The sequence below is a fragment of the Palaemon carinicauda genome, chromosome 6 (assembly GCF_036898095.1).
Source record: "Palaemon carinicauda isolate YSFRI2023 chromosome 6, ASM3689809v2, whole genome shotgun sequence".
In the NCBI taxonomy this organism is placed as follows: Eukaryota; Metazoa; Arthropoda; class Malacostraca; order Decapoda; family Palaemonidae; genus Palaemon; species Palaemon carinicauda.
In genome coordinates this window covers 82,791,086-82,804,966 of record NC_090730.1, presented here as the reverse complement: position 1 = coordinate 82,804,966, position 13,881 = coordinate 82,791,086, and the positions used below count along the sequence as shown (strand labels likewise).

At 32.5% G+C, this 13,881-nt stretch overlaps 1 protein-coding gene across 4 annotated transcripts in view; it reads right to left on the bottom strand.

Annotated features, from left to right (window-relative positions):
- Positions 1–2,351, bottom strand: part of LOC137642585 (uncharacterized) — a 134,054-nt gene extending 131,703 nt beyond the window's left edge. For 2 of the 4 annotated variants that reach the window (XM_068375273.1, XM_068375276.1), the window contains exon 1: positions 2,210–2,351. The gene's annotated coding sequence lies outside the window, so the exon portion shown is untranslated. The remainder of the gene's footprint in view (positions 1–2,209) is intronic. The other 2 variants (XM_068375274.1, XM_068375275.1) reach the window with 1 other exon arrangement.
- Between the last annotated feature and the right edge of the window lie 11,530 nt (positions 2,352–13,881).

Sequence of the window (13,881 nt, the reverse complement as noted above, 5' to 3'; positions counted from 1 at the left end):
ATATATATATATATATATATATATATATATATATATATGAAGCTACTGCTACCTAAGCACTGGCCTGAAGTTGATTATATCCCATCCTCTATCAATCTCTCAAGCGTAAGCAAATTGATTGAAAGTAGAGGCTTTTGTTGCAGCCAAAGCCACCATCATCTGGAGAGCTCTCTTCCTTGGTGTGAGGATATTACTTGCTATTTATATTTATTTTCCAAAATTCAGAGAAAATGGGGTTGGAAGTCTGAAAACATTATTTTGCATAGGTATGCGAATAAGAGGAAGAAAGAAAGCAATTAAGCTAAAATCTTAAGGCATAGGTAGACATGCTTGGGAAGGTAAGAGAAAATGGATAACTTTTTCGAAATAATAAAGAATAAATGCCGGTCAGTCCACCTACAACACTTTAAAGCCGCAATCATTTTACCAACGTTAGTCCTCAGCATATGCAATGAGAATAGTGCATAGCTGATCTATTCATAAATCACGGATTGGGCTATATTATACAGCTTGACTAAGAAGTCACATTAACTCCTTATATCCCGCTATAACTTTAATTCGGTATTGTGTCAATCTCTGTCTTTTTTTTGTTTTTGTTTTTTGTTGCTAAGTGAGTGACCTTATATGAAATGCCCCCCCCCCCTTTTTAAAAAGATATCCCACCCACCCAACCAATAGCAAATTTAATTTTCATGTTCATACCTGCTATAGGCATGCCCTGGCTGTCACTTTTGTTCGTAAGTGACGACTTTTCGCTGAAAAATCAGTGAGGAGCCGCAAACTACACCTAGAGTTCTTACAGATGTCCAAATGATTTTCACAGGAATTTCGATATCCACGGGAGGCTGATTTTCGTAGAATACTTCACCTATCTAAATAATATTTATTTTGCTCATAGCAATTTTCATGTTGATATCTGTCATAGAAAAGCCACACTAAAAGTTTATTTTGGTATGGGTTTGATATTTTTTGCGGTGGAGTAAATAGTTCCTAGAATAATTCACATATCCAAATGAAAATTTTAGGGTTATGTGAAACAGATTCTCTGCTCCTGCCAAATTCCATGGTAATATCTATAATTGAAAAGACAAAGCTATCATGTAGCCTTCTTAAATATGATGTTAAATGTAGCAACATTACAGTGAACTGCGTGATAGTGAGCGACATCAACGAGGGATGAAGCCGATCTCATAAACAATATTTGTCCCAAGTTGCACCTGCTAATTTCATTTTTTAACTGTGTGGTAATTTCTTTCGATTATTATGTTATTACTTTGTTGAGCAATACAATGAATAAACCTTAATGTTCAGTACATGTAGCATTTCAAATATTTTGAAATTACCAACCTTTTTTATTAATTGTTTCGGTACATATTTCTTCATATCACTACGATGTACGGATTACTTTAGAATGTCGTTTGTGGGTTTCTGCTTTCTTTTAGACCTTCAACACAATGTAACCATCTCACTATTGACTATTTGAACTATGAATTCACCTCGATGAAATAAATAATATATATTTTTCCATTCTTGGTCTTCAATGTGATATATGCAACTAATCATGATTATTTATGATAGTGAATTGAACTCGGCCAAGAATTGATATTCTGCTCCCGGCACGCATATCAATACATGCCAGTATAGTGTACGCTTATATCACAATAACCTGACTCATACCACTTATATCTCGCCAGATACATTAATTATTTATACTACTGAAAAAAAATATATACATTTCCTAATAGTTCGCATACTTACCAAGCATCCATCACAAAAATACCCCCATATATATATATATATATATATATATATATATATATAAATTATATATATATATGTATGTATATATATATATATATATATATATATATATATATATATATATATATATATATACATACACACACACACACACACACACACATATATATATATATATATATATATATATATATATATATATATATATATATAGTCTTATCATACCTAGTTGCATTATATATCTGTTAGTATACAGAACTGGCGGCCATGTTTCGGTGCAAGATAACAGGTTCTCAACAGACGACCATACTTATTTCCGCACAAAATCATCACTTTTTAAAGCGGTGCTTCATTTTTCATTCCCATTGACTTTACAATCAACGGCAGAGACTTGAAACAAAATAATACCACTACAAATTGCTTAAGAGTAATTTTTATGGTCACATACCTCTTCGAGTTTATGCTCTGAGGATGTAGCGAGAGCGTGTAGTGGAGTACACTGGAGAGAAAGAACTATGACTGTGAAAGATAAAATTATGATAAAAGGGAGTATCTATTGATAAGCTTTCAGATAGCTGGCAGCAAGGACCATAACGGTTAGTGTAAAACACAGTAAATAATTTGCGCTGACCCAAAGAGAGAGAGAGAGAGAGAGAGAGAGAGAGAGAGAGAGAGAGAGAGAGAGAGAGAGAGAGAGAGAGAGAGAGAGAAGGAATATTGCTTTATTAATGACTCCAAAATCAATAACGATGCAAACGAGAAATTAGATATTAGTAAATGGGTAAGAATTTTAATCAGAAAGACTAAATTGACTTAGCTATCAATACTTTTACTAGTGAACTATTTTCCAAAGAATTATTATTTTGATACTAAATTATAAATACTGGCAAGCCTTTTCACAAGATTTTGTATGGATGTGTGAATTTGTCATAATTTTCGGAATAGCAGACTCATAGGATAATTTGCTTATGTTTAATAATTCTCTTAATGTCACTTTGAAAGATTCAATAAATAATTAATTATTTGCAATTTCCAGCAATTATGGCATATATTTAATGATAACAACACTAACAACAACAACAATAATAATAATAATAATAATAATAATAATAATAATAATAATAATAATAATAATAATATGTTACTTCAATATTAAAAATTTACGAATTCCAATGCTGTCATAACAAACTTATAACACTAAAAAGGAGCAACATCATCATCCTCCTCTTCTCCCATGACTATTGAAGCAAAGGGCCTCAGTTAGATATTGTCAGTCGTTTCTATCTTGAGCTTTTAAATCAATACTTCTCTATTCTCCATCTCCTATTTCACGCTTCGTATTCCTCTGTCAAGTAGCCCTGCGTCTCCTGACTTCCTTGTGCCTTGTAGGCCTGCGTCTCCTGACTCTTCTTGTACCATGTGGAGCCTAGTTGAAAGTTTAGTGAACTAATCTCTCGTGGGGAGAGCGAAGAGGATGCCCAAATTAATCCATCTATCCCTCAGCATGATCTCGTCCACAAATGCCACTCGAGTCATCTCTTATAGTTTCCTTTCTAATCTCATCCTGCCATTTAACTCTCAATATTCTTCTCAGGGCTTTGTTCTCAAATCAACATTTTTTATTTTTTTTTTTTGGATATTGTTTCATTTTCATACAACGACTCATGTCCATACAGTAACAACCATCTCTCTTAACTGATATTAGCCTGATTTTTATATGTAATTTCAGATGACTTTCCGTCCAAATTTTACTCAGCCTAGCCATTGTATGATTTACCTTTTTCAATATTTCACTAAACTCATATTCGAAAGATCCTGTATTAGAGATCATAATTTATGAATATCTCAATGATTCCACATCATTAATACTTTCTCCTTCTGATGATATTTCATCTTCCATTGCATATTTTCTTCTCCTCATCACTGCCTTTCTTCTATTTATCTTAGGCCTAACCTTTTGCGATATTCTATGCATTCTGGTAAGCAAGCTTTGCAAGTCTTACGATGTTCTGCTAATAAGGAAACTGTCATCAGCGTCTTATAGTTCTGCTAATTTCCTGTTACCAATTCAGTCCAATCTTTCTCTACCATTTACAATCGTTCTATGAATTACAAAATCCATGAGTAGAAAAATCAACATACGTGACAACACATTCCCTTGGAGTACGCCATTTCTCACTGGAAATTCATTTGATAGGACTCCACTAACATTAACTTTGCACTTGTTATGCTCATGAACACGCTTAATCAAATTTACATATTAAGAAGAATTCCATAATAAAGCAAGACTATCCACACAATTGGCTGTTGCACACTATCAAAGGCTTTTTCTTAGTCCACAAATACCATCAAAAGTGGATTTCTATACTCTACGCCGTGCTCTACCAAATGTCTTAAAATGAAATTGTGGTCAGTACAATTTCTACCTTTTCTAAATCATAATTGATCATCTCTCAGCTTTTCCACAATCTTTCTCTCGTGTCTCTTGAACATGAGCATACTATATATTTTCATTACAACTGCCGTGTTGCAATGCCTCTTTGATTATTACAATCAGTCAGATCTCTCTCTCTCTCTCTCTCTCTCTCTCTCTCTCTCTCTCTCTCTCTCTCTCTCTCTCTCTCTCTTTTTAGTTTCACCAACACTCCTAGTTCCCATTCATCAGGTTTTGCTTCTTCACGTCACGTTCTACAAAATAATCTTGTAAGTATCATCTCAGCAGTTATTCTATTGTATCTAAGGGCTTCCCATCTCTTTAGTTTTAATGATAGCTTCGACTTCAAGTACAATGAATTTATTCATGGCACATCAAGGTCTTTCTCAGCTGCAGGTATATCAATCAAATTATTCCCTTCATATATCCTATTCATGACCTCACTAAAGTGTTCCATCTAACGTTGCCTATCTTCATCTTCTGTTGTTATAAGAGACCCATCTCTCTTTTTGATGGATATATGCTTTTACTTATTGTCTATAGTAGAGATTTCATTAATAACTCTATGAGCAATTTTAATACCATAGGCACTTCCTGAGTTCATAACTTTGTCAGCTTCATATGCTTTCCTATCTAAATATTTGCTGTAGTCGTTCATGGCTTTTCTTTTGATTTCACTATCAATACTGGATTACTTAGCCCACCCTACCTTGCAATTTTCTTAAATTTTCGAAAACTTTCAACAATTAATTTATGTCTTTGTCTTTCTTATATTATCCCAAGTATCATTTGATATCCATGGTTCTCTCCTTGTAACTGCATGTCCCAAAACTTCGCTACCAACAGATTGATTTGTTTATAAAATAACACTATTCTTCATAAATTGTCTGTTTTTCGTCTCTTAAAGTCTCTAAGACTGCAAATTGATTCCTACACTCAATTACGAAGGTTTCTCTATGCTCTTCTACAAACTTAGTTGTATCAAACCTATGTATTCTATCTACATTTTCTGTTGGGTGCGTTCAGTGTTGATTTCAGTGTGGCAATGAGGAGGTGGTGATCATTACCAATGTCTGTACCTCTAGAGGTTCTTAATTTTCTCAGAATCCTCCTTCTCTCTTTAATAATGTCTATGTGATCTAATTGATTTTTGTAATTGCCACATGGTGAAGTCCAGGTATATTTGTGGATGTCCTTGTTCTAGAAGAGAGTACTTCTAATAGCAAGATTGTTTGTTGAACAGAAACTTGTAAAATGTGGCTCATTTTCATTTGCAACTTCGCCAAAACGCTCAACACCCATCATATTCTCTATACCTTCATTATTCTTTCCAATTTTAGCATTGAAGTCACTAGTCAAAATTTTCATATCTCTCTCTGGGATCTCATCTATTAGATTCTCCTGGAGTATAGGAAGTGCAATTCATTTAAGAGTGTTACAGGGCTAATGTGATTCAAAACAGGAAAAGGACTCTTCAGTTTTAAAGAAATAGAACACGTATTCTTACATTTTTAGAGTACTGAAATGTTAAAAATCACATGATGTTAAGACTACTAGAATTGAAGCTTCATTAAGCCATGTTTATCGAGGTGAAAGGAAGTAAAATTTTTTCAACAGATAATGAGTTTTATATATAAGCAGTTTCAAGCAAGAATGTCACAAAATACAAAAATACTGATAAATGAGAAGGCAAGCTTAAACAGGTTCTGTTATCAGTGCAGGGAAGAGTGAGAGATAAAGGCAAAAAAGTTACAGTGTACAAGTGTTTATGGAACACGAGCACTGAAATGTTAAAAATCACATGATGTTATGACTACTAGAATTGAAGCTTCATTAAGCCATGTTTGGCGAGGTGAATGGAAGTAAAATATTTTTTCAACAGATAATGAGTTTTATATATAAGCAGTTCCAAGCAAGACTGTCATAAAAATCAAAACAAACTGATAAATGAGAAGGCAAGCTTAAACAGGTTCTGTTATCAGTGCGGGGAAGAGTGAGAGATAAAGGCAAAAAAGTTAGTGTACAAGCGTTTATGGAACACGAGCGGTACAATGTACAAAGAAATTATTCATATGAAAGAGGATGGTGACATAATTGTACGTAATATGGATTTACTATCGTTTCCAGAGGCCGTGTAATAGTTTTTTTTTTTTAAATGACTCCTAAAATAACTGATGGATTTCCATGATATCAAAGCAGGGAGCGCTCCATACAATGGCCTAATTTTGGGAAATACTGTGCATTGCCAATTACGTTTCATTAACCTTTTTACTTAAGAAAATGAGGCTAAAGCCAGTCTTAGCCACCCACACATTCGCAAAAGTGATGACGTCCCTCAGTGACGTTGTTATAACGTTTCTTCCCCTGTACCTCCCATCCCCCGAATTGTTAAACGCCTGTTTAACTCCATAGATAATTGTCATATGACCTACCACAAGCAATACGAAATTCTTTGTCAGTAAAAGTTCAGCATACCTGGTAATGTGATTCGTGACTTTAGACTTTACCTAAACACAAGACCAACGTTTTATATCTTACCCACTCACTTATATTGAAGATCAAGAATGAGACTTATGACAGGAGACGAAAGAAGCCATGCTAACCCTACACTTCGCACTTCAAGCGAGTGTTGGTAAAGCAATAGAAATATAGTTTTTCTTTAGGTTAAGCCGTAGGACTCATTCTTCCATACAACACAGGTTACTCGATACATCAATTGCCAGGAAGAAAATGACAGAGAGCATTGTTTGATATAATTTATCATATCAATTTCACCAGAGAGAGAGTAGCTTGAATTCCTTAGAAGGTAGACTTCTAAAAGATGTTTCATATAAGGGCATCGACATCGGCCATTTGATAAATTTTGAAATCATATATATATATATATATATATATATATATATATGTATATATATATATATATATATATATATATACATATATATATATATATATATATATATATATATATATATATATATATATATATATATATATATATACAGTATATGTGTGTGTGTTCATACATACATAAGATGTATTATATTTCAACCTATAGTTTTATATATTTATTTACGTTATAAGTACCAGTACCTATTTTTGTTATTTAAACGGTATGTGACAAATATCATTGCGACTTTGTCACTGGAATTATACCAGACTTCAATTAATGAACCAATCAACCTTACTTTGAGAATACATTGACATTGTCTACATGCCAAGCTGATATACTTGTATCAAAGTATTCATTAGCTTTGCTTTTCCAAAATAATGTTATCACCAATTGCTGGAAACCATAGATTTATGAGGGCTGAAAAAAGAAAAAAAAAGAAATGGACACTTATATATTTTACTCATCGTCACTCTCAAGGAAAAAATTGTTTTATATTTCTACTAATGTTTTTATTTTATTTTTTTATTTTATTTTATTTTCTAGTAGCAAATCTAAAATTTGTAGGAGTCCGAGTAGAATATCTCTCAGTGCGATTCCACACCCCTGTTTTAAACCTCTTCTATTATGTTTGATAATTTGTGTTGACCATCTAATCATTATCTACCACCATAAAACATTTTATTGCTCTTCCGGCTCATTTTATATGTGCAGTACAGTCTTTCCTAACAGGGATTTACTCGGTAGCTTAATAACAATGGGAATGAAGGAAAGAAGGCAAGAAGGAAGGGGGGGGGGGGGAGTACTAGGATAGCCATTGGTGTAAACACCGAAGGAGGGTTGGGGGAACCTCTGCGTCACAGTTACTTGATTAAGTAACACTTCTTTGAAACGCTCTGAAGGAAGGGAAGAAGTTCCTCTTTTTTCTAAGAGTAAACAGGTTAATTAAGCACATCTGTCAATTCACTGTACCACCAAAAATTAGGCCAATGTTTGAAACATTCATTGCTGTAGTTTCATGGAAATTCATAAGCCGGTTTGTTAGATATTTGGGAAAAACACTATTACACGGCCTCTGGAAACGATAATAGGTATATTTCATTAAATGAACGAAAGTTATCAGTACCCTTCTATTGAAGAAATTCCCAAGATTTCTGTCTGTCTGTGGTAAGAATTCTCACCTTCTCTCGTAATTTTTGGGACTTGGTATGATTGAAAGCGATAAAATCAAGATTTTAGATTGTGTGTTTAGTTAGATCACCGAACAGTGAATAGCTGGTTAATCGGGCCGCACATATGATAAATTTATTTCGTTGCTATTCATATAAAATATGGGTTCATTAACTAGTGACTGAAATTTGGCATTCCAAGTTTTGTCCCTTAAAGAAAGTTACATCGTCAGAGGCAAATTATAATTCTGACGGTTTTATTCCAGATGGACTTATGATAATTCAAAACATTTGATTAATATGAAAAAAAGAAAAAAAAATTACTTACAGTAAATAGTATAAAAAGTCAGAAAAATTAAAGGCATGGATAAAAAAACAATAAATAAGCAAAGCACCTACAAAGATAGGAAAAATATCTAATTCTATTATTGATGATATGATATGTGTAAGAAGGGAAAATAATCTTTTTAGGAGCCCAGGGGGTCTGTGTGCACATTTTAACGTGCCCTAATTTTCTCAACGGTTTTTAGTGCATTTAGAGGTGCTGAATCAGAAAAAAATAATGGTATCACAATTCAATGGTCAAATAAAGGACAATATATTGCCCTGATGTGTTTCAAATTCACACAACCATAATTATCGAGGTTACATCTTGGCTTGCACTGTAATTACAGATACTTATACCTGATTCAAAATAACTGGAAGTCATATTTCTAGATACAGAAACCAAATTCATTTATTTTTATTTATAGGCGAAAATATTTCCCTAAGGAAAGGTCTTTGACCGGAAGTGTTAAAAACTCTACATACACACACAAACACACACAGGCACACACACATACACACACACAAACACACACACACATATAAATATATATATATATATATATATATATATATATATATATATATATATATATATATATATATATATATACAACTACATAAATGGGAGCATTTATGAAAGTGAGCAAAAAAACTAAAATTAAGTTTCAAGAAGTATCTGTTCTTGTATCAATTGGTGATCAACTGCTACCAGTTACAATGAAGTCATTCTGGCCCCTATCAAAGCGTAAGGTACAAATGCATTGTTTCAAGAAAACCAATATATCAGACTGTAGTAGATACTCTTGACAGTCCTAGCGCAGTCCAATGTGTGTGTCAGTGTACCAGAGTTAATATGGGAATATGAGGAGGCAGATGAATGAAATATTTTTCATTTACATCATCTAGTGACATGATATAAACGCTATCGTGTTTGCCACTGTAGATACAGGTGTTGCAGTTTCCGTATTGTACCACAGTGTAGAAACATGATTCAATTAGTGCCTCAAAAATGTGTGGTTAAACAAAGGGTTTGGAACTGAATGAAACATCCGTTCTATCCATAATCTGTTCATGATATTAGATATGATATTGTAAAATATATGCTTGACGCGCATGTTCATACTGGACCAGATACGACGTCAGAAGTTGGTACCAAAGATTCTCTAATAAGAACAGAAACTTTCAAACTACTTGAAGGTTTTGGATTGTCAGAGGTATCTGAGATGTTTCAGAAGGTAGAAACCTTTCTAGTTTACTGTTTTGCTGGTTGCATTAACTACAACAAATCTAATGAGCTTAGATTTAAGGTATATAACACCTAAAGCAAAAATTTTAATTCACAAAAAATGTTCTTTACAATAGTGGCATTACGAGAACATATGAAGCTAATGTGTGAATGACTGCTGCAATGACAACAAGACCAATACTTGATAATAAAAAAATGTATGGATGGATTCGAAGGGATATTACAGAACTTAGTGCCACATTACTTTCAACAGGAATGCTTACACGCCCAGCAAATTTACCAAATCTCCTGTACTTGTGGCAAGTGTGCGTTTAAAAATAGATGCATTTGTGAAATTAATCAGATCAAATGTTGCTGGTTTTATAGATGCAATAAAAGAGAGAGAGAGAGAGAGAGAGAGAGAGAGAGAGAGAGAGAGAGAGAGAGAGAGAGAGAGAGAGAGAGAGAGAGAGAGAGAGAACTAAATAAGAATACAATATCAATGTACATCATAGACTATTTCTGTACCAGAATTTTCTTAATATCTGATGGAAAATCAACTTATATAACTTTCAAGAAGGAGACTGTTAATTTTTCTTTAATGAAATTATATTTTATCTTTCAGGTTTCAGTTTTAACAGTAGTGCTTGAAATTGTTGAAATTTATTTTTTTTATTTATTCTCGTTAACACTGTACTTTCCACTCCTCTATAATATTTTGATATATGAAATTCTTGCATTTTAATTATAAAAACATAATAAAAAGTTCATATGCTTGCGTTCTATGGTCTACAGTGTGATGTAAGTTATCCAGTTCTTTATCTAAATACTAGGAGGTCGATCCCAGTGTTTATGTTTTATTATTGTCCCTCACTGAAACATAGATATTTTTTGCTATTTACCCAAGAATAAAGGTCTCACAGCTCTCTCTCTCTCTCTCTCTCTCTCTCTCTCTCTCTCTCTCTCTCTCTCTCTCTCTCCTCTCTCTCTCTCTCTCTCTCTCTCTCTCTATATATATATATATATACATATATATATATATATATATATATATATATATATATATATATATATATATATATATATATATATATATATATATATATGTATATATATACACATTTATATATATATACACATATACATATATATATTTTATATATATATATATATATATATATATATATATATATATATATATATATATATATATATATATATATATATATAATATTTTGTTTTTAATCCCTTTTAAATTATTTTTAAGGTATTTTATGCTCACCACATGCAACTACGTAGGTTATTTCAAATGAAAACATAGTCAAATCATTTGATCCCAAAAATTATACCACCAGTTAATTAACTTTCAGCTCCTTTGAATTCACTAAACTAAGTTGAGAAACTTATGGAACCTTGAAATGCACACGAAACCCCCCTGGGCTCCTCTGCTACTTATGATGATTGAGGGTGAAACTGATATCAGTAACCAAGTAGATGAAGTTAAACCAATTACACTATCTCTGTTGTCATCGCTACAAATGACATGATCTCCGAAGCAACACCATCTTGACGAAGATCGTTAGGATGTGTAGCATATCTAAAAATCTTAATGAATATAATTACCTCGGCTGACTTGAACTAGAGAGTAAGAGGTGATATGAGGACTCATGTTTTTTCTTTCATTCCAGAAGATTCAGCCAACATTTCTTGACGAAAAGTAGCAGATAGGAAACTGAAAAATCTCGAAATATTTTTTTTTCATTTTTTGTGTGTGCATAATTTAGGCTATGGCATTTAAAGTTAGAAAATGAAATTCTTGAATCTGTTAGGAAGCACGAAATGAGTTAATCTATGAAAGCAACTTCAAGAGTATTCAGAAGTGTAGGCAGAATGTCTAAGCTACAGGTAGAGCAGATTTGGTTGTAGTCCATAATGCCCATCTGACTGAGGATGAGATAGTGAAACATGGAAAATCTTTCGAGCTTTACTTGCACATATCTTCAACTCTTGTGAAAGCAAATGTCATTGCAATAAAGTAGTGAATAATCAAATATTCGCCTGAGACTAGATATATGAAGGAAAATTAACTTTATTATAACACTGAACCCTTGTACCAGGCTGCCATCGCTCCCTTAGCTAGATATTGAAATTTTTACCACAAAAACATGAATAAAAACAAACTTAAATTAATAACAAATAGATATAGGTTATCATTTTATACTTGAGCTAGGTAAACAAAATAATTCTTTGACAAGAAACCCAAAAGTCTTTATTTAGGTAACTCAGTCACTCCCAATGATCAAACAACGAGATTTACAAGAATTTTTTTTTATCTTAGAAATCTCTGACTTTAATAGGATTTAAAGTAGCTAAATAATTTTTGTTTTAGAATATTGTATATTGTCATTGAATCTGTTAGGAAGCACGAAATGAGTTAATCTATGAAAGCAACTTCAAGAGTATTCAGAAGTGTAGGCAGAATGTCTAAGCTACAGGTAGAGCAGATTTGGTTGTAGTCCATAATGCCCATCTGACTGAGGATGAGATAGTGAAACATGGAAAATCTTTTGAGCTTTACTTGCACATATCTTCAACTCTTGTGAAAGCAAATGTCATTGCAATAAAGTAGTGAATAATCAAATATTCGCCTGAGACTAGATATATGAAGGAAAATTAACTTTATTATAACACCGAACCCTTGTACCAGGCTGCCATCGCTCCCTTAGCTAGATATTGAAATTTTTACCACAAAAACATGAATAAAAACAAACTTAAATTAATAACAAATAGATATAGGTTATCATTTTATACTTGAGCTAGGTAAACAAAATAATTCTTTGACAAGAAACCCAAAAGTCTTTATTTAGGTAACTCAGTCACTCCCAATGATCAAACAACGAGATTTACAAGCAATTTTTTTTTATCTTAGAAATCTCTGACTTTAATAGGATTTAAAGTAGCTAAATAATTTTTGTTTTAGAATATTGTATATTGTCATTGAAATCAGTAGGCTTTACAATTAATTCTAGTGATTGGTGACTTAAGCGTTAAGAATAATACGATATTTCGTCTCAATGGCCTCTAGTGTATATACACTAGTAGTGATAGTATAGTATTCATATACTACTGATATCTTCATCTTTTATTCAAATTACATCAGTTCTGTAAAAAATCGGAATGGAGACCACATATAAAAACAAAAAGATCTCCACACATAAGCTCCCATGACCAACTATTCATGGGGATAGACTACAGATTCACAGATGTGATGAGTAATAGTAAGACTGAAGAAACCACGCTATATGATAAACATCTCATCAAAATAAGGCAAAGGTAGTTTATAAAGATATATTTTGGTCAATTTATTGTAGAGAAGAACCACAAGCTTCTTTTGAATATAGACCTGAGAAAAATTACGACAGTACAACAAGAAAACAAGAGCAATCAGAGATTTCAGACCTACGCCAATGATTATCGCCAACATTTACCTAAAGTCTACGGATATCACCTCCCACTTTTCATGTGTTAACTGTACAGTAGTTGATGAAAAGTGCAATGTTGATCCAGAATCGTGATCTTGATTCGTATCAACTTCAAGATTTCATGGTTTCTTTAAATGAATAATATCTATCCATTATTAAAACTAGGTGAAAATCCAATGTATCAATTTGTTTTGACGTAATCTTTGAAATTTGGAAAAATTCAACTCTGTATCTGGAATCCGGATCCAAATCCGGATCATCTCCAAAATGTGAAAATCTCAGCAAAATCCGTCAAGTAGTTTTGACATAATCCTGTCCACAGTGACACTCGCAGACAAAGAAAAACATAAGTTAACCGATTTGATTTTATAACATTGGCAGAGGAAAGTTAACTTTTAAGAACATTTTACAAATATGAATGCTTTCCATTTGACGAAAAATTGATTTTTTTTTCTAAACTTTATAAATCATTCAAGTATTAGTGTTTGGGAGAATACATCTTCTCAAGTAGCCAAAAAAAAAAAAAAAAGGAATTTTTGCATTACATAATATGATTGTATACTTTATATAGTATATATCTCAAATTAAGAAAG